Source organism: Schistocerca serialis, chromosome 1 (genome assembly GCF_023864345.2).
Source record: "Schistocerca serialis cubense isolate TAMUIC-IGC-003099 chromosome 1, iqSchSeri2.2, whole genome shotgun sequence".
NCBI lineage: Eukaryota > Metazoa > Arthropoda > Insecta > Orthoptera > Acrididae > Schistocerca > Schistocerca serialis.
Genome location: NC_064638.1, coordinates 994,201,611 through 994,224,331, shown reverse-complemented (window position 1 = coordinate 994,224,331; position 22,721 = coordinate 994,201,611). Strand labels below are relative to the sequence as shown.

Genomic DNA, 22,721 nt, shown 5'->3' with positions numbered 1-22,721 from the left:
AACATGGACCTCGCCATTGATGTCGGGAGTGAAGTTGCATATTATGTAGTCTATTGCGCACAGTTTGAGTCATAACACGATGTCCTGTGGCTGGACAAAAAGCATTATTCAACATGGTGCATTGCTGTCAGACTTCCTCCAAGCCATAATCCGTAGGTAGGGTCATCCACAGCAGTAGTAGCCCTTGGGCAGCTTGTGCGAGGCATGTCATTGACAGTTCCTCTCTCTGTATCTCCTCCATGCCTGAACAACATCGCTTTTTTACACTCCGAGACACCTGGACACTTCCCTTGTTGAGAGCCCTTCCTGGCAAAAAGTAACAATGCGGACATGATTGAACCGCAGTATTGACCATCTAGGCATGTTTGAACTACAGAAAATGCATGCCATCTCCCTCCTTCCAGGTGGAACGACTGGAACTGATCAGCTGCCGGACCCCCCCTCCTTCTAATAGGTGCTGCTCATGCGTGGTTGTTTACATCTTTGGGCGGGTTTAGTGACATCTCTGAACAGTCAATGGGACTGTGTCTGTGACACGATATCCACAGTCAACGTCTACCTTCAGGATTTCTGGGAACCAGGTGATGCAAAACTTTTTTTGGTGTGTGTATTTTTCAGGCCTGGAGGAAACTCATTTTTGAGATGGGATCAGGGCACTGAAAACATTGTTGGACCAAGTGCATTAAGGGAGACTACATTGAAAAATGAAAAAAAAAGTTTCAGTGATGTAACTACTTTTCTATTCCATTCCGAGAACTTTTCAAACCACCCTCGTAGATGAATTTAGCCAGGAAAATTATGCATTCGCAACAGATCTATGACGTGACAATCAAATGCCAGACAGGCAGGTCCCACCTAGTGCCAGTGCCGTGGCAGCAGTGCCCCAAAATGGCATCTCTTATTCATTCTCCCGCCACCTGTGAGTTTCAGTCGGTGATAAGGTTCATTACTGCACAAAACATAACGCCCCTCGAAATCCATCATCAGCTTTGTCAGGTCTAGAGGCAGAACATCATAAGCAAACAGGTGGTGCGTCACTGGTGTTGGCTTATTTCCGAAGGTCATCGAAGTGTCCATGATGAAGAGCACAGTGGGCGACCTTTCCTTATCATTGATCAACTGGTTGAGCTGGTGCAGCAGTGCATCCTGGAGAACCATCGTTTCATGATTATGGGGCTGAGCAGCTATTTCCTGCAGATATCACAATCATTTTGAAAACAACAAAGAGCTGAAGCCAGCTGCCACACACTGGTTCCGTTTACAGGTGGCAGACTTCTACAACACAGGAACACAAAAGTTGATCCTACAATATGACAAGTGTTTCAATTCTTTTGGTGACTATGCTGAAAATTGGCTCAAACACTGCTGTACCTGCTGCCAATAAAGTTTTTCATAACTTTGTTGTCTTTGTTTTTAAAAAATAAGGAAACTTACTTCTGGGTGCACCTCATAAAAAGAGGAAAGCTACAACACTATGCTTACTTCATTCCAGAATGTCAAGGGATAATTTTTTGGCATAACTCACCACCCTAAACTAAAGTTTTCCTAAAAATGAGTAATAAGAATTATTTGTGGCATGAACTCAAGAAAGTCCTGCAGAGACCTATTTAGGGAACTTAGGGACACTAGCAACTGCTTCCCAATATATTTATTCCTTAATGAAATTTGTCATTTTATAATATTTTTTTATTTTATTTATTTATTTATTTATTTATTTACTTTTTTTTTTTTTCAAACCAACAGCTCAGCTCACGGAATCAGTACTGCAGCAAATAAGAATAATCTTCACAAAGAAAGGTCTCCATTATTCAGGAACACACATTTTCAATGGCTTGCCACAAAAACTTTAACTACTTATAAAAGTCAGTTTAAGATGAGCCAAAGGATTTATTGGTGGCCAACTCCTCCTACTCCACTAATAAAATGAATTTCTAAGTAGAACCAATTGATATGTATATGTTACAAATAATATCAAACAATGCAAGTATTATTACAAACTGACATCTGTACATATTCACTGCATAATGTGATCACTGTAAATCAGTGTTGTAAAATAATATTTCTATTTGACACTGCATGGCAACATGTAGCCTAAGAATTATCGTATGTACCTTACTATATTGTATACGAAAACAATCAATTTTTGACAAACTAATTTAACTGGATAGATAAAAAAAAAATCATTTACCAAGCAGAGGCAGAGCACACACATAGTTGTTGTTGTTGTTGTTGTGGTCTTCAGTCCTGAGACTGGTTTGATGCAGCTCTCCATGCTACTCTATCCTGTGCAAGCTTTTTCATCTGCCAGTATCTACTGCAACCTACATCCTTCTGAATCTGCTTAGTGTATTCATCTCTTGGTCTCCCTCTACGATTTTTACCCTCCACGCTGCCCTCCAATACTAAATTGGTGATCCCTTGATGCCTCAGAACATGTCCTACCAACCGATCCCGTCTTCTGGTCAAGTTGTGCCACAAACTTCTCTTCTCCCCAATCCTATTCAATACTTCCTCATTAGTTATGTGATCTACCCATCTAATCTTCAGCATTCTTCTGTAGCACCACATTTCAAAAGCTTCTATTCTCTTCTCGTCCAAACTATTTATCGTCCATGTTTCACTTCCATACAAGGCTACACTCCATACGAATACTTTCAGAAATGACTTCCTGACACTTAAATCAATACTGGATGTTAACAAATTTCTCTTCTTCAGAAACGCTTTCCTTGCCATTGCCAGCCTACATTTTATATCCTCTCTACTTCGACCATCATCAGTTATTTTGCTCCCCAAATAGCAAAACTCCTTTACTACTTTAAGTGCCTCATTTCCTAATCTAATTCCCTCAGCATCACCCGACTTAATTAGACTACATTCCATTATCATTGTTTTGCTTTTGTTGATGTTCATCTTATATCCTCCTTTCAAGACACTGTCCATTCCATTCAACTGCTCTTCCAAGTCCTTTGCTGTCTCTGACAGAATTACAATGTCATCAGCAAACCTCAAAGTTTTTATTTCTTCTCCATGGATTTTAATACCTACTCCAAATTTTTCTTTTGTTTCCTTCGCTGCTTGCTCAATATACAGATTGAACAACATCGGGGAGAGGCTACAACCCTGTCTTACTCCCTTCCCAACCACTGCTTCCCTTTCATGTCCCTCGACTCTTATAACTGCCATCTGGTTTCTGTACAAATTGTAAATAGCCTCTCGCTCCCTGTATTTTACCCCTGCCACCTTTAGAATTTGAAAGAGAGTATTCCAGTCAACATCGTCAAAAGCTTTCTCTAAGTCTACAAATGCTAGAAATGTAGGTTTGCCTTTCCTTAATCTTTCTTCAAAGATAAGTCGTAAGGTCAGTATTGCCTCACATGTTCCAGTGTTTCTACGGAATCCAAACTGATCTTCCCCGAGGTTGGCTTCTACTAGTTTTTCCATTCGTCTGTAAAGAATTCGTGTTAGTATTTTGCAGCTGTGACTTATTAAACTGATAGTTCGGTAATTTTCACATCTGTCAACACCTGTTTTCTTTGGGATTGGAATTATTATATTCTTCTTGAAGTCTGAGGGTATTTCGCCTGTTTCGTACATCTTGCTCACCAGATGGTAGAGTTTTGTCAGGACTGGCTCTCCCAAGGCCATCAGTAGTTCCAATGGAATGTTGTCTACTCCGGGGGCCTTGTTTCGACTCAGGTCTTTCAGTGCTCTGTCAAACTCTTCACGCAGTATCGTATCTCCCATTTCATCTTCATGTACATCCTCTTCCATTTCCATAATATTGTCCTCAAGTACATCACCCTTGTATTGACCCTCTATATACTCCTTCCACCTTTCCGCTTTCCCTTCTTTGCTTAGAACTGGGTTTCCATCTGAGCTCTTGATATTCATACAAGTGGTTCTCTTATCTCCAAAGGTCTCTTTAATTTTCCTGTAGGCTGTATCTATCTTACCCCTAGTGAGATAGGCCTCTAAATCCTTACATTTGTCCTCTAGCCATCCCTGCTTAGCCATTTTGCACTTCCTGTCGATCTCATTTTTGAGACGTTTGTATTCCTTTTTGCCTGCTTCATTTACAGCATTTTTATATTTTCTCCTTTCATCAATTAAATTCAATATTTCTTCTGTTACCCAAGGATTTCTACTAGCCCTCGTCTTTTTACCTACTTGATCCTCTGCTGCCATCGCTACTTCATCCCTCAAAGCTACCCATTCTTCTTCTACTGTATTTCTTTCCCCCATTCCTGTCAATTGTTCCCTTATGCTCTCCCTGAAACTCTGTACAACCTCTGGTTCTTTCAGTTTATCCAGGTCCCATCTCCTTAAATTCCCACCTTTTTGCAGTTTCTTCAGTTTTAATCTACAGGTCATAACCAATAGATTGTGGTCAGAGTCCACATCTGCCCCTGGAAATGTCTTACAATTTAAAACCTGGTTCCTAAATCTCTGTCTTACCATTATATAATCTATCTGATATCTTTTAGTATCTCCAGGGTTCTTCCATGTATACAACCTTCTTTCATGATTCTTAAACCAAGTGTTAGTTATGATTATGTTGTGCTCTGTGCAAAATTCTACCAGGCGGCTTCCTCTTTCATTTCTTAGCCCCAATCCATATTCACCTACTATGTTTCCTTCTCTCCCTTTTCCTACACTCGAATTCCAGTCACCCATGACTATTAAATTTTCGTCTCCCTTCACAATCTGAATAATTTCTTTTATTTCATCATACATTTCTTCAATTTCTTCGTCATCTGCAGAGCCAGTTGGCATATAAACTTGTACTACTGTAGTAGGTGTGGGCTTCGTATCTATCTTGGCCACAATAATGCGTTCACTATGCTGTTTGTAGTAGCTTACCCGCGTTCCTATTTTCCTATTCATTATTAAACCTACTCCTGCATTACCCCTATTTGATTTTGTGTTTATAACCCTGTAGTCACCTGACTAGAAGTCTTGTTCCTCCTGCCACCGAACTTCACTAATTCCCACTATATCTAACTTCAACCTATCCATTTCCCTTTTTAAATTTTCTAACCTACCTGCCCGATTAAGGGACCTGACCTTCCACGCTCCGATCCGTAGAACGCCAGTTTTCTTTCTCCTGATAACAACATCCTCTTGAGTAGTCCCCGCCCGGAGATCCGAATGGGGGACTATTTTACCTCCGGAATATTTTACCCAAGAGGACGCCATCATCATTTAATCATACAGTAAAGCTGCATGCCCTCGGGAAAAATTACGGCCGTAGTTTCCCCTTGCTTTCAGCCGTTCGCAGTACCAGCACAGCAAGGCCGATTTGGTTATTGTTACAAGGCCAGATCAGTCAATCATCCAGACTGTTGCCCTTGCAACTACTGAAAAGGCTGCTGCCCCTCTTCAGGAACCATACGTTTGTCTGGCCTCTCAACAGATACCTCTCCGTTGTGGTTGCACCTACGGTACGGCTATCTGTATCGCTGAGGCACGCAAGCCTCCCCACCAACGGCAAGGTCCATGGTTCATGGGGGGACACACATAGTATAAGATGTAATTAGCTAAGCTTTCGGATCCAGTGGTTCCTTCTTCAGGCAGAAGGATTGAAGCGGAAGTAAGAGGGGGTGAAGGAAAAGGACTGGAGAGGTTTAGGAAAAAGGGGTAGATTTTGGGAAAGTCACCCAGAACTTTTGGTCACGGGAGACTTACCGCACAGGATGAGAAGGAAATACGTTGTGACAAGCTATTTCTTATCTTTTAAATGAAAGTATGTTCAAGAGTTTTTAACTTATTAAACATCTTTGAGTACCATTCCACTTGGAATGTGTGGAAGGAACATTAGCATATCTGTTTTTCTTTGTGAATATTTATTGTATATTCTTGTTTTCCTCACATGTTCTACTTCCAAGGAGACCTTTTCACTATGCATCTCGTAGAACTACAAGTACATCTAGTCTAATATAATCCATTACTGAAGTTCAATATCTAAAGAGCTGTTCAACTGAAGCTCATTTATGTCTATGACCTGGGATTTATTGCACTTTTTGTATATACAGGCACTCTCCCAATGCCAATATCATGCTTGCACTAATGTAACTCTGTATCCAACTGTTCTGTGACTTCCACACAATCTGCACTGTGTATCTACAGAAAAGCCTTTCATATTTCTTACAGTGATATAAGAAGCTCATCTTTCCTATATGATAGATTTTTTTATGTTTTGATCGGAAAGTACAATTGTACTGCAGTTGTTACTGTGTGTTGTGTTTAAGCTGTTTTTTTTTTTTTTTAACTTATTGTCATAACTGTGGGTCAACTGAAAGTTGTGATTTCATCTGTATGCTTTCATTCATGATGAAACTGTGTTATGTTGTGTAACATCATTGTGGCATGGTGTCTTGAGTCGGGTCATGTTTGTAAACGGTATGTTGTTGTATTTGGTGGCACTCTCATGTGTTGGATGTTTAGTTGTTTGTTAGGTACATGAGTGAGTCATTTGATGTTGTGAGCTGAGTGTGTCATGTAGTTAATGGAAGGGTTTGTGCTGGTTTGCTAGTAAATTACTTTGATTTTGCATATTGTGCTGATGGATTCATGTTTCTGTTTGGAATTATTAGTTCTGTGTGTTTCCTGTGACTGGATATTTAATATTACTTTTCCTTTTTGTCAATTTACAAATAGGGCATTTATGGACAATCTTGTTTTGTTTTTCCAGTGTGTATGTGCTTGGGGGAGAAAGGAAGGGGCAGCCTACATTTGTGTGAGGATGGATTTCTTTGATGAATGCATTTTTGCTGATTTTTTTATTTTTGATTCTAATATGTGCAGTACCCTTGTTTAAGTTCATAGTGGTACACCGAAATTGGTGATGGCACAAGTTTTCATAAATTTCAGGGTTTTTCTTGCTATTGTTTGGTAATCGTGCTGGATTGTGACTGGTAGGTATTGTGGATACTAATTTACCATTGTTGGTTACGTTACGTTTTTGACGTTTGTTACATGAGTCAGTTTTGGTTCATGGAACTGTGGACTTACAACTCCTTCCCCCCTTCCCTCCCCACAATACACTACGTGACTGTTTTAAATTTTGAGTGAGCTGGTTTATTTCTTGTACTTGACTTTTTAGTTAATATTTCTTTTGGAATGGTGTCATTGTTATTATCATATATTTTGTTTGTCCCCTTCAAAACTGCCTGCTTGTTTGACCCATTAGTTTCATTCTACTGCTGAGGTTAAGTATTTGACACGTTATTTATGTTTGTTAAAGGGTGTAATGAGCGACGTCATGGTCATCATATTGTATAAGCTTGAAATAGGGGTGTCTGCCATCCTGATGATGTCGTGGGTCAAAGCACATGGATGGGATTGCAACTTATGGTTTTGTCATAATTGTGTGCATAGTTATTCTGTGCTCCTTCCTTCAGAAACATTTATCCTACGAAAAGTCCTAGTGAAAATACTGTAAATTAGAGGGATTAGATAGAGAGCACTCTGGTTACAATGAATAATTCTCTTAGCAGAAACATTCATATGTGGATAATTTTCTTTGCAGTGCAGCCATTTGTGGGACAATGCACTGTCTCAAGGACATGTGATTACCCTACTTTGTTGGCTGACTCATGACAATCTGGCTGCACAACTTGATATGGTCATTGCTGACCTATTGATTGTCAAGACTGCTAATTGCCTTTGGACCAGCTATCTGTGGTCAGAGGGCACGTGCATGAGGATGAAAATGACTTCTTAAGCTGCATGCACAAGCGCAGAGCCAGAGCCTGGGTTACAGCAGAAGCCTGCAGAGAGAGAGGGTATGACTGATGTGACTTCACAGCCAGGGAAATGCACCACAGTACAGAGTACCCAACAGCCAGAAGAAGGAAGGCATGGGCCTGGGTGTGGTGGCCACGGCAATCTCAGAATTGTGAGCTTAATGGCTTTCTGCAGACAATGCTGTTAAGGCTTATTTAATTGCACTGTCAGGACAGACTAATTCAAGTGCTGCCTTGAGGAAAATGTTTTGAAAACTTTCAGCAAAAGTTTCATGGTTGACCTTACTGTTATTGAAGTTTAAATTTGCCTAAGCAAAGTAGGAACTCAGCTCACATTTAAATTGAAGTGGCTTAATGACTGATTTTCCAGTTTCACAATTGTGCAGTCTCTCATTGCTGCCATCAATTATCTCAGTATTAAATTGTGCTTTATTCTTTTCCAAATTGATACTACTGAATTAATTTACATTTCAAGTATATGTCATTGAGAGCTGCATTAAAAAACAAAACTTTGTTATATGATCCCCTTGCCAGTGCTATGAAATTATTGTGGCTTTCTCTGTTATACAGGTTAACTTGTGTATGTCTGTATTGTAAGGCACCCAGGCAGAGGGCATGGCTCACCAAGATATTTTCCTGTGCATGTGATTTCAGTCTAGTATGCGACCGTCATGAGCAAAGAGCCTCCCTCTGTTTTCATTAGCTGTTGTTAAAGTAACATGGTAATTGCAAACTTATATTTGAGAGAAGGTGTTTAGGTTTGGCCACATCATGAAGGTTACGATGTTCCATTTTGGCCAGTGACCTGGGTAAACTGTCCGTTGTTTTGAACTGAGTCAGTTAGTTACTGAAATCAATGTTTTGCATAACATTTCTAAATAAGTCAGTTATTGCTGTGAATTTTTTTCTCTACAACTGTCAATGGTATGGTCAAGTTCTAATTAACTCATCAAAAATCTACGATCATTGGTGTTAAGTATTTTTAATTCACTTGTTCTGTGGTCTTAAAAATGTTTAGAAGTTCATTTGTTCTAAATAAATTAAAAATTTTACTGGTACCAACTGTTCACAGACTCCTGGGGAATTTTACTAGTTTGTTAAGTCCAGATTTATAACTGCAGCTGCTACATTTGTTTTAAAGATTTGGTCACAGTAAGTCTTGGTTTATGTTGTTCAAGAATCAATGTATGCAAGTGTTTTCCATGACATCTAATAACTGATAAGTGAAAATCTTATAGAAAAGGTGCAGCAGCTTGCCACCCAAGGTCCCCTATATCCAAGCCATCCTCATTAACCACACTTAATGCATTGAACTGGGGTAGCAGTGAGCACAGTTTGGGTTCGTACCTTGTTACTGAATAAGTATTAGCTTCTAGTTAGTGTATTCTGGTAGGGTGTGCCTTCAAAACTGTTGTTATACCTTTGTGTCCGTGCAGAAACTATTCCCCATTGGGGCATGACCACTCCTATGGGTAAAACATTTAAGAAGGGACCATCTAACATGTGAATTACACATCCACAGCAAGAGGGAGGATGGCAGTGTCACGGAACACTGTCAGTGATTGCGAGCTGTGTTGTGCAGCCCAATAAACATTACCATGGAAATTGTTGGTGAGGTGAGTACTGTTTGCAATGCATGTCGCTCCTTGTTGTTCACACTTCAGGAAGGTATAACATTGTCAGAAGGAATCTCTACCTCCCATGATCAATTGTCGAGATTAAGCACTCTGGTAGACCACCTCACTAGTAGGACTGCTGATGTGAGTTCAGTTAATAAAAATCCAAAATTCAGTCCTGATATACAGGCATTGCGTGATGAGCTATTGTTAGTACAGCAATGCATATCTTTCCTCAACTGGCAGGAGGACAGTGAACAAGGTGAAAGTCATAGCTTGGATAATCAGGGGAAGTTTAGTGCGCAGCGGAAGGAGAATGCATGGAGTCAGTTAGTAATCTTCCAAATCCCCTTCTTCCTATCATTCAAGAAATTTGTACCCTGCAAATTAGTTATAGTAATCAAACTATATAAGTGTTATGGCTAATAGTAAAGCTGGAGAATCAACTCAATGCCTTACAAATTCCCCATAGTGTCATGTTCCAAGTAATATTTCCATTAGCGGAAAAACGTTTGAATATATTACTGATAGAAGTTTTGCAGACGCAAGTTTGCTTAGTATTCTCCATGAAAAGATATGGTTTAAGTGCTTAGGGGCATGTGCGCAAAGAGATTTGATTGAAAATATTTTTATAAAGTAAAAGAGGCAAAAGAATCATTAACTACATTGAGCATGTACGAATGTCAATGATTGCCTTGTTGCTTAACATTTCTAAAAATGAAGCTGTGCTTAATATTTTATAAAAATGCAGCTGCAGCACCAATTCTGAGTACTGTTTTTGAATAAACTGCATTCAATTTCTGATCTAGACGTAATGGTCATCAGTACTGAAAAGAAGAGATATAAGGATGAGAAAAGGAATAGCAAAGGGTTGACCTTTAAGAGCAAGGTTACAACACTGATGATCTGGTTCATACTCAGTGTATATGTTTCCAGTGCAGGAGTGAAGGATATCTTGTTAGAGACTTGCTGTAGGAATGACGGTCAGATAGTTGTGCCAGTGAGTGGCGTGGGGCATAAAGGGTTTTTGCCATTGCCACTGTGCGGCTGCTGCCGAGTGTGTGGCTGTGTACAAGGCATGCCTGCCCTTTGTGTGTGCCACAATGAGGTCAGAACTAGTCAGTCCAAAAATACAAATCGTGGGGTTTTCTAGTTTATGACCAATTAAGGAGAGCTGTAACTCTGTTTGTGCTCAAATGTTGGAGCTTGTAGGATAAGTTTGCTGTGTACTCTGGATAGATAATTATAATTGTCCAGTACAATTTTTGGTTGCCAAAGGACTTACCACGAATGTATTGTTAGCGAGTGACTTTTGGTGTGTACAGATTGTATACTAGATTATGTGAAAAAGGCATTACATTTAAAGTTTTGTACCGGTAGGGAGATTGGGCTGACTGCGTATAAAGTTCAATCCAATGATGGGATTTGTAGTAGGACATTTAAATCAATCCAAGGACACTCAACTCTTGGAATTATTGGGACAGTTTCCAGAGGTCTTAACAGATAGGTTGGGGGTTACCTATTAAGCTACCTGATCGAGCTCTGGTGAGGCAGACCCCCCCCCCCCCCCCCCCCCATCTTTCAACTCCTAAGACGAAAGAGTTTAGGAAGATCATGGATTTCTTGCTTAATGACACTGTTATAAGGCTATCTGTGTCTCCATATGTGGTGCCCATCTTCCTTGCGCTGAAGCCCAACAGTAGGAGTTTTAGACAAGTCATTGATTATTGGATATGAAGCCAGAAGGTAGTTTTAGAACTGTGCCTCTACTTGACCTGCATAACAGTTTCACTTCATTTGCTGGGGAACACATCTTCACTGTGTTCAACATTAACCAGCCTTACTACCTGATACCACTAACGGAGAGTTACAAGCCAATGACTGCCTTCTGTATGGACGACAACCTGTTCGAATTTCACAGGGTGCCCCTCAAGTTGTGTACCTGTGTGGCCGTTTTATCTAGGATCAATAGATTGAAATTTAAATGTGTCTATAACTATCTGGACGATGTAGACATCTACAGTGCAAATTTTGAAGAACATTTTAAGCACCACAGGGACGTTTTATGGCAACTGAGAGACGCTGGTTTGACTGTTACACACAATAAGGTCACACTGATCCAGCCACTGATATTGTTTTTGGACATGTTTTCTCCACTCCTTTGGAACTTCAATCACTCAACATTGTAAGTGATGACGAGAAGGGACCAACCATCATAATGGAAGAAGTAAAGTCTGCCATAGCTGCAGTAAAAAATGGCAAAGCAGTAGGTAAAATACAATACCGGGAGAAACATTAAAATGCTTGAACCAAGATGGAATAAGAGAAATATTGAGGTTATGTAATAAAATTATGACAGTGGTGAATGGCCTGAGAACTTTATGACAACAGTAATGATCCTATTACCAAAAAACAAGGAACCAAGAAATGCAGTGAGCACAGGACGATCAGCCTCATTTCACACGCAGCCAAAGTGATATTAAGAATAATTAATAAGAGACTTGAAAAAGTAATGGAGGAGAACCTTGGTGAGGAGGCAGTTTGGCTTTAGATGGAATACGAGCACTGAGATGCAGTAGGGCTCCGACGAATCTTGGGAGAAAGGTTTATTGAAATAGGAAGACACCTATATAAGTGCTTCATCGATCTAGAAGAGGCATTTGACAATGTGGCTTGGGACAAGCTGGTGACTATAATGAGGGAAAAGAGAGTGGACTGGAAAACCAGAAGACTTGTACACTCATTATTATCTGAATCAAAAAGCCTCAGTTAAAGTGAGAGGAGAAAGTACAAACTGGATCTGACTAGGAAAAGGAGTAAGACAAGAATGCTATCTATCACCTACCCTTTTCAACCTATACTCGGAAAATATGATTGACCAATGCTCATTAGATGACAAAGGGGTAGAAACTGAGGAAGAAGAGTAGGGTGTTTGAGGTTTACTGATGACATGGTCCTTCTAGCCACAGGGGAAAAAGAATTAAAGGATTTAGTGGACACCACTGAAGCTAACATAAAAAATTATGGAATAAAAATTAACATAAAGAAAACAAAAGTATTGGCATTAGAAGGAAATAAAGAAATAAAAATTATGCTGAATGGAGAACTATTACAACAGGTGTAAAATTTTAAGCATCTTGGAAGCAAGATAGAGACAGACTGGAAGTGCAACACAGAAATTAAAACAAGGATAGCAATGACAAAAGAGGCATTTTATAAGAGAAGGAGACTTTTCTGCAGCAGTCTGGACAGAGAACTCAGGAAAAAAGTCATAAAATGTTTTGTATGGAGTGTTCATCTGTATTTTGCTGAAACATGGACTTTCAGGAAGAAAGACAGAGGAAGGCTGGAGGCTTTTGAGATGTGGACAGGGCGGAGGATGGAGAGAATAAGTTGGAAGGACAGAGTAAAAAATGAAGAGGTACTGAGAAGAGTGGGAGAGGAAAGACAGTTACTACATGTATTAAAAAGAAGAAAAAGAAATTGGATTGGTCATATATTAAGATAGAATGACAGACTGATAAAAACAGTTTTAGAAGGTTATGTAGAAGGAAACAGAAAGTGAGGAAGGAAGAGATTTCAGATACTGGATGACGTGATGTACGGTACAACATACAGCAGCCTTAAGAAGGAATCAATGAATCACAGAAAATGGAGAGGCTAAGGGGCTGTTAATATAGTAGAAAACTGATGATGGTGATGTCTCTGCTAAAAGTGTGACTGTGAACCAGCCGTGAACCAGTGCTGTATTCAAATTCTCAGTGCCACATAAGAAGATTCATTGGCACGGTCAATTCTTTTTTTTAGGAAATTTGTACCTGATTTTACCCACCTTGCTGCACCCCTTAATCAGCTACATCACAAGGGAGAGACGTTTAGGTGGGGCGACTCCCAGCAAGCTGCCTTTGATGGGTTAAAACATGCCACCAGTAATGCACTTGTGCTGGGAGTCCCCAATTTTAACAGGCCATTCATGGTCCAAACAGAAGCTTCCATTTCCAGGATCATGGCAATCCTGCTCCTGGAGCAGGAGGGGCATCAAACTCTTGCATATGGATTGTAGGCGCTGTCTGGAACCAAACTTCACAACTCTGTATGTGAGCTCAGAGGTTCTGACCCTATTGTTTGCTCTAGAAAAATACAGATTTTATTTCACACACAGACACTCTTAATTGGAGATAGATAAGCAAGCCCTGAGTTGGGTTTTAGCTATGCCACACTACACTGGTCACATAGCATGCTGGGCTGTGAGAATTCCTGCCTTCCAATTTTGTGAGATTTATATATGGAGAACACAAAATCAGGTGGCAGATGCACTTAGTCGAATGTTCAATTATAAAGAGAAAGATGAGGTGGAAGAGTCTGTGAAGGAGGCAGAGGCAAATGGTCACCACCATCTTGACCCAGATCCCCTTTTGTTTAACAATCTGAAGAGGAGTAGCAGAAGGATAACCAGTTATGGAGGATTCTTCATTATCTGGAACAGGGGCTTACAGTAAAAGGTTATTCCTTAGAGAAGGGTGTGTTTTGTTACTGCACTTGATATAAGGGAATGGCGAAGATCTGCCTTCCTCATAGCTCGATAGAGGCAGTCTTCAGCTATTTCCATCTATCGTTGTGCGGTTGACTCTTAGGGTTACAAAAAACAAAGGTTCAAATCAGTGAACACCTAACTTGGAAAGGCTTGGGCACTGAGATACGGAGGCTGGTTGGGAGTTGTCATGAATGTAAATCAGGGAAGCTGAATGTCAACATTAATATGAGCTTCCTGCAATCCACATGGGGGTTCAGACCCTATAACAAACTCTTTGTGGGCTTTTAGGACCCTTACCTCATACCCGAAGTGGTAATCATTATGTCTTTTTTGTGGTTGTGACCACATTTGTTGGCTTATACCGAGTAGAGGAACCATCAATGCATTAAGTATTCAACATCTATCAGGCATCTTCGCCTGTTTTGGACTGCCAAAGGTGTTGGTCAGTGACAATGCGGCTACATTTCCTCCATGTGAGTTTCAAAGATTTTGTTTCAGTAATGGAATTAAGGCATTTTACACCCACTACCTATTACCATCAACCACCATTCGCCAAGCGTATAAATAGAAACTTAAAATTGGCTGCTGTAATTTACCATTCAGGATCTCAAAGGAAATGGGATAATTTGCTCAACTGGTTGAGGCTGGCATTTAATATTGCATCTCATGAAATGCGTAGAACCACTCCAGCTAAACTCATGTTTTCTTTTGACGTCAATTCCGCTTTATGTAAACTCTGGGCATTGGCCGACCTGTTGCCAGTGTGTGTCAACCAGCAGGAATTAAAGGCAAATGGGAGGCTGCAAGAAGGCTGGAGATATAACAAAGAGTGATGTGTAGCATTTCTAGCAGTAGGCGACATAGTACATGTGAAAAATGTACAGAACTGGAGCAAAGTTGCCCAGGGAATTACAGGCAAAATGCTGCAGTGATTTGTGGGTCCCTGCAGTGTTATTAAGGTTTTAACCCCAGTCAGCTATGTGGTCCAGGATATGCAAACACACAGGAAGATCTGGGCCAATATGAGCCTACTTAAGTTAAGCAAAGTTGACGGGGAGGCCCAGTAGTAACAAAGAAATATTGTTGTTGTTGTTGTGGTCTTCAGTCCAGGGACTGGTTTAATGCAGCTCTCCACGCTACTCTATCCTGTGCAAGCTGCTTCATCTCCCAGTACTTACAGCAACCTACATCCTTCTGAATCTGCTTAGTTTATTCATCTCTTGGTCTCCCTCTATGATTTTTACCCTCCAAGCTGCCCTCCAATGGTAAATTTGTGATCCCTTGATGCCTCAGAACATGTCCTACCAACCGGTCCCTCCTTCTTGTCAAGTTGTGCCACAAACTCCTCTTCTCCCCAATTCTGCTCAATACCTCCTCATTAGTTATGTGATCTACGCATTTAATCTCCAGCATTCTTCTGTAGCACCACATTTCGAAAGATTCTATTCTCTTCTTGTTAAAACTATTTGTCGTCCATGTTTCGCTTCCAGACATGGCTACACTCCATACAAATACTTTCAGAAACGACTTCCTGACACTTAAATCTGTACTCAATGTTAACAAATTTCTCTTCTTCAGAAACGCTTTCCTTGCCATTACCAGTCTACATTTTATATCCTCTCTACTTCGACCATCATCAGTTATTTTGCTGCCCAAATAGCAACACTCCTTTACTACTTTAAGTGTCTCATTTTCTGATCTAATTCCCGCAGCATCACGCGATTTAATTCGACTGCATTCCAATATCCTCGTTTTGCTTTTGTTGATGTTCATTTTATATCCTCCATTGAAGACAATGTCCATTCCGTTCAACTGCTCTTCCAAGTCCTTTGCTGTCTCTGAAAGAATTACAATGTCATCGGCGAACCTCAAAGTTTTTATTTCTTCTCCACGGATTTTAATTCCTATTCCAAATTTTTCTTTTGTTTCCCTTACTGCTTGCTCGATATACAGATTGAATAACATTGGGGATAGGCTACAACCCTGTCTCATGCTGCTCCCTACCACTGCTTCCCTTTCATACCCCTCGACTCTTATAACTGCCATCTGGTTTCTGTACAAATTGTAAATAGCCTTTCGCTCCCTGTATTTTACCCCTGCCACCTTCAGAATTTGAAAGAGAGTATTCCAGTCACCATTGTCAAAAGCTTTCTCTAAGTCTACAAATGCTAGAAATGTAGGTTTGCCTTTCCTTAATCTTTCTTCTAAGATAAGTCGTAGAGTCAGTATTGCCTCACGTGTTCCAATATTTCTATGGAATCCAAACTGATCTTCCCTGAGGTTGGCTCTACCAGTTTTTCCATTCATCTGTAAAGAATTCGCGTTAGTATTTTGCAGCTGTGACTTATTAAACTGATAGTTCGGTAATTTCCACATCTGTCAACACCTGCCTTCTTTGGGATTGGAATTATTATATTCTTCTTGAAGTCTGAGATTACTCCGCCTGTCTCATACATCTTGCTCACCAGATGGTAGAGTTTTGTCAGGACTGGCTCTCCTGAGGTCGTCAATAGTTCTAATGGAATGTTGTCCACTCCCAGGGCCTTGTTTCAACTTAGGTCTTTCAGTGCTACGTCAAACTCTTCACTCAGTATCATATCTCCCATTTCATCTTCATCCACATCCCCTTCCATTTCCATAATATTGTCCTCAAGTACATTGCCCTTGTCTAGACCCTGTATATACTCCTTCCACCTTTCTGCTTTCCCTTCTTTGCTTAGGAATGGGTTTCCATCTGAGCTCTTGATATTCATACAAGTGGTTCTCTTTTCTCCAAAGGTCTCTTTAATATTCCTTTAGGCAGTATCTATCTTGCCCATAGTGAGATGAGCCTCTACAGCCTTACATTTGTCCTCTAGCCATCCCTGCTTAGCCATTTTGCATTTTCTGTCGATCTCATTTTTGAGACGTTTGTATTCCTTTTTGCCTGCTTCATTTACTGCATTTTCATATTTTCTCCTTTCATCAATTAAATTCAATATTTCTTCTGTTACCCAAGGATTTCTACTAGCCCTTGTCTTTTTACCTACTTGATCCTCTGCTGCCTTCACTACTTCATCCCTCAGAGCTACCCATTCTTCTTCTACTACATTTCTTTCCCCCATTCCTGTCAATTGTTCCCTTATGCTCTCCCTGAAACTCTGTACAACCTCTGGTTTAGTCAGTTTTATCCAGGTCCCCATCTCCTTAAATTCCCACATTTTTGCATTTTCTTCAGTTTTAATCTACAGTTCATAACCAATAGATTGTGGTCAGAGTCCACATCTGCCCCTGGAAATGTCTTACAACTTAAAACCTGGTTCCTAAATCTCTGTCATAATCTATCTGATATCTTCTAGTATCTTCAGGATTCTTCCATATGTACAACCTTCTTTTATGATTCTTGGACCAAGTGTTAGCTATGATTAAGATACGCTCTGTGCAAAGTTCTACCAGACAGCTTCCTCTTTTGTTTCTTACCCCCAATCCATATTCACCTACTATGTTTCCTTCTCTCCCTTTTCCTACTCTCGAATTCCAGTCACCCATGACTATTAAATTTTCGTCTCCCTTCACTACCTGAATAATTTCTATTATCTCATCATACATTTCATCATCCTCTGCAGAGCTAGTTGACATATAAACTTGACCCCTGGGCAACTTTGCTCCGGTTCTGTACATTTTTCACATGTACTATGTCGCCTACTGCTAGAGATGCTGCACATCACTCTTTGTTATATCTCCAGCCTTCTTGCAGCCTCCCATTTGCCTTCCAATTCCTGCTGGTTGACACACAATGGCAACAGGTTGGCCAATTCCCAGAGTTTACATACAGGGGAATTGACGTCAAAGAAATAAAATAAATAAATTAATTAAAATATGGTGGAGGGAGGGGGCAGCAATCTTTCATTTCCCCCCCCCCCCACCTACCCCCCCCCCCCCACCCTCCAGTTTTGTTTTTAGGAGAGGAGGTTGATAGGTCATTGCCAGCCTATCAATTGTCCAGGTCGCAAAGAGTCTCTGAAAGCACACGTGGTATGAAAATGCATTCTTCAATTGCACACAAGCACAGAACTGGCATCTGGGTTAGAGCAGAAGCCTGCAGAGATAGAAGGTGTGACTGATGTGTGCCAAGTGGTTTGCAAGCCACACGTGTGCTTCCTGTGGCACAGCAGTGCGAGTTGGAGCTGCCAGCATAGAAAGAATGAGCTGTTGCAGTCATAGCCACGGAAGTGCACCATAGTACACAACTATCAATGCCCGGACAAAGGAAATCACAGTCCTGGGAATGGTGGCCACATCAACCTCATCACCGACAGCTTAACAGCTTTCAGCTGATCGATAATGTGTGAATGTCAGCTAAGTTTTCTGGTTACTATGAAGACAGTGTTGTAATGGTCTATTTAGTTGCACTGCCAAGATAGACTAATTCAAGTGCTGTCTTGAGGACTGTGTTTTGAAAACCTTCGGCAAAAGCTGTTTGGTCGATCTTACTGTTATTTAAGTTAAAATCTGCCTAAGCAAAGTAGGAACTCATCTTGCATTTAAAGTGAAGCAGCTTAATGACTGATTTTCCAGTGTCATGACTGTGCAGCCAATCATTGCGGCCATCAATTACCTTGGTATTAAATTGTGTAATACTGCTTTCCAAATCGATACTATTGAAATAATCTGCAGTTCATGCAGCTGTAATTGCAAGTTGCATTAAAAACCTGCTTTGCTATACTATCCCCTTACCAGCGCTGTGTAATGTACTTCGCATCATTACGGTTCAGGTTTTTTAACTCATTTGTTCTTTAGTCTTGAAATATTTGTTGCTGATAAAAGTTCAGGAGTTCATTTGTTCTATCTAAATTAAAAATTTTACTGATGTCAGCTGTTCAAAGATTTCTAAGGAATTTTGCTAGTTTATTAAGTCAAGATCTAGAACTGCAGTTGCTGCATTTACTTTAAAGATTTGATCAAATTAACTCTTGGTTTGTGTTGTTCAAGAACCAATGTGTACAAGTATTTTCTGTAACATCTAATGAATGATTATAAGCAAAAATCTTACAGAAAAGACCACCAAGGTTCCCTGTATTTAATCCACCCTGCTCGACTGCACTTAGTGCATTGCACAGGTTTGACAATCCACTTCATCCAGGGCTGTTTGTATCACTCAAAGAGTATGGTGATCTTCAAATTAGCTTGAGACGAATTCTTAGTTATGTGCCTAATGCTTTCTTATGGTGTTGTTGACGGTATGATCCATGTTTGACCACTGCTCAGTTGTCTATACTATTATTAACTTTATTGCTGCTGACTGCGGCTCTCAACTATTCCAATTTTGCCTGCACTGCTGCCAAATCAGCTATGCTTTTCAAGAATGACTGCTAGTTTTCCACAACTGTGAAGCAATACATCTAATAATTATAGTATCAAAGGCCAGCCACATCTCCATTCAAGCTGGATGCTTCATGGCCCATGTAAAAAGTATAGATGATTCTCACACTGTCGAGCATTTCTCACAACTCTGTGGCAGTTTCTGCACTTTTCCATTGTGACAATATTTATTTATCCTAGAAGGATTAATAATTGACAGCAACGCAATGAAAAAATATGGTTACAAGACGTTTTGCTGTTTTATGTAACCAAAGATGACTGACTAGTGACACTATTTTACAAAAGAAACAAGAGTAGGCTATATGATTTAGAAACATTAATGATTTAACTAAATATTACGTTACTATTTTTTTTTTCAATATGTTTCCTGTGTGTGATTTAGTGAGCATCACAGCAGAGACTGAGCATAGGATAAGTTTTGATCATGGAAGAAATATAAGGTGAACAGAAATTCTGAAGCAAAATACAGTAACACAACTGGTTAGATTTTGACAACCACCTTTTAACTGCCCCTCATAAAAATAGTTATACTGTTTACTACAATATTACAGTCCTTTGTTTTCTTTGGAAAGACTTCTATTATCATCATCTGTCAATTATTATAAACACACACAAACTAACACTTCTGCAGAAGCACTGAAATGAAACCTTGAAATTTGTGTTGGCAGTATAAGCTGTGAGTCATCATGTGAATTAAGACAGAATGCCTGCTCATATTAGGAGCAAATGTCTTAAAATTTAAAGGAGTTTCTTTGGATCATAATAAAGTGACTATTAGAGTCTAAAGTGATCAGAACCTCAAAATGACCTAAGATATTGTAAGCAAATCATACATCATTTACTATGGCAAACAACGTGAAACACAAAAAATTAATTAGCAAAGGTGATGTGCTATCTCTGATTAACTAAAGATATCACAGTTCGTATATTTCAGCAAATGTACCTGTCACCTTCAAAGATAGCATTATTCTGTGGGCTGTGCTAAGTTACCACACATCTGTTACCACTAAAAAGATTTTGTATTCCAGGTAAAATCATTAATAACTATCTCAACATAATAAGTAAGGACAAGTACATTATATACATTTATATGCATCACTGCAAATCTTGGGGAGACATGAATCAGTAAGTTGACATATATTGCGAATTTTCATTCAATAATGTCATATGGTACAATGATCTGGGGTAACTCTTCTTTAAGGAAGGAAGTCTTCACTGTTCAAGACCGTGCTGTAAGAATGTTATATAGGGTTTACCCATGATCATCTTGTAGATATCTGTTGAAGGAGATGGGCATTCTAACTAATGCTTCACAGAATATTTATTCCCTAGTGAAGTTCGTTTAAGTTCAAAAGGAACAATGATGTACATAATTATAATACCAGAAGGAAAAAGATATTCATTGCCCTATGTTAAGGTTACCTTAAGCGCAAAAAGGGGTGCACAATGCTGCAACTAAAATTTATCATCATTTAGCCAGTGATATAAAATGTCTGACGGACAGCAAAGTATAGTAGCATTAGCAGTAGCAGCAGGAGTAACAATAGTAGTAGTCAGTCGTTGTCGTCATCAGCTTGAAAAGTTCCCAGCACCAGACTGGGTTTGTTTGGCACATAAGCCTCACTACAAAGTCCTCTTTTCCCACCATCTTTCTGTGGTCACTCTGGTCCAGTCTTCACCTCTTTTTTCAATATACTCCTCCACACCTTTCAGCCATCTATCACTTGGTCTTGCTTTTGGTTGTTTCCTTCGCATCTCCACTCGTGTTTCTTCTTGGAAATCCCCTTGCTTTCCATTCTCTTTACGTGCTCGTACCATCTTAGCCTTGATGTTTCTATCCTGTTTCTCTAATAGCCTCATCCTTTCATTCCTCAGTCTACCTCTCCTTGTTACTCCCATTCTGAGGAACTTCTTTTCACACACCTGTAATCTACTTACATCTCTTTTCTTCATTACTCATTTTTGAGATGCATAGATCAATATTTCGATGTACTAACTTTTGTATATCACTTCTTTGCCTTTTTGTGGGATATCTTTGTTCCAAACCAGGTTCCTAACACTTGGCAAGAATGCTTCTGCCTGTCTGCCATGTTCACTAATCTCGTCCTGATTTGGGACGTTTCACCTTCTTCAATTGCCACCTCCAATCCTTATCCCACTAGTTGGCCCATCTTTCTTTCTAGCTCTAGTCAGGATCTCACATCTGTTAACATTAAATTTCATCCCACACTATCTCAAAGTTTCTTCCCACATATGCAGCTGTTCCTGAATCTCCTCCTCCCTGTTTCCCCAGATTATCAAGTTATCCATGAATACCATTGCTTTCATCTTGTCTTCTCCAGTTGTGTGTGTGTGTGTGTGTGTGTGTGTGTGTGTGTGTGTGTGTGTGTGTGTATGTGTGTGTGTATGTGTGTGTGTGTTTTTAGTCATTACCTCACATAAGACCACAATGAAGAGGAGAGGTGACAGTGCACTGCCCTGTTTCACAACACTTGTTTCCTGGAACCAATCTGTCCTTTCATTTCCCACTTTAACCCAACTCTCACTTCCACACTACATCTCCTCCCATCTGCTGTCTCTTTTTCCACTCCCTTCTTTTTCTAGCGCTTCCCGGTAAAGTAAAATCTGAAAACAAACTCAAAAAGTTTTTCTTGACAATTACTCCTGTTATGAAGAAGAATTTCTATTACTCTAAAGTGTAAAAGGTGGTATATTTATTAACAACAACAACAATAAGAGTTATTAAATTCATCATGTAGTAATATTTACAAAGTAATTTCCAGGAACACTAACTGTCAATGAAAACTTTTTCACTGTGAGGCAAATAAATAAAGTGAAGGAAGGGTGTTTTCCTGCATATAGGCACCATCGATTAAAAAGGAAAGGAAGTCCATAAAGTGTGGGTAGTTCCCATTTTCCAGCACACAGATGCCACATGGTTGAGGGTTTATAATTGTCTACTGAATATTATCCTTGATCCGGCTGACTTAAACCCAAGATGATTATACAGTGCCAAAACCTGCTCTACAATGTGCGCATGTGCAGGTTTCTCTATTTCAGTTAGTGTACACAGTAAACAGCAACAGTTGTATTGTGTCAACAGACAGGGATACTCAACAGGGATTCTTTCTGTTAAGAATCCCTGTCTGTTGACACAATACAACTGTTGCTGTTTACTGTGTATACTAATCGAAACAACACAGAACTCTATAAATTATACTCCACTCCAGTTCACCTGCACTAAAATGTAATAAACAACAGAAATGTTCATGAAAAATGAAAATACTACAATAATCGACTGTGAAGATTTCCTATTATATTGCATTATTATGCACAATGAACCTGCCGAATCTGGAAAGGCCAAAATCACTAATGGGAGGGATGGGGAGGTTGTCACAATTTAGTGGAAATACACTACTCAACATATAATTACTCTATACACCAACAATCATGTAACAAAATTTC

The 22,721-nt window shown here is 39.7% G+C and overlaps 1 protein-coding gene across 2 annotated transcripts in view; it reads right to left on the bottom strand.

The window, feature by feature from the left end:
• LOC126413088 (TBC1 domain family member 13) overlaps window positions 1-22,721 on the bottom strand; it is a 231,162-nt gene that overhangs the window by 207,640 nt on the left and 801 nt on the right. The window lies entirely within an intron of this gene.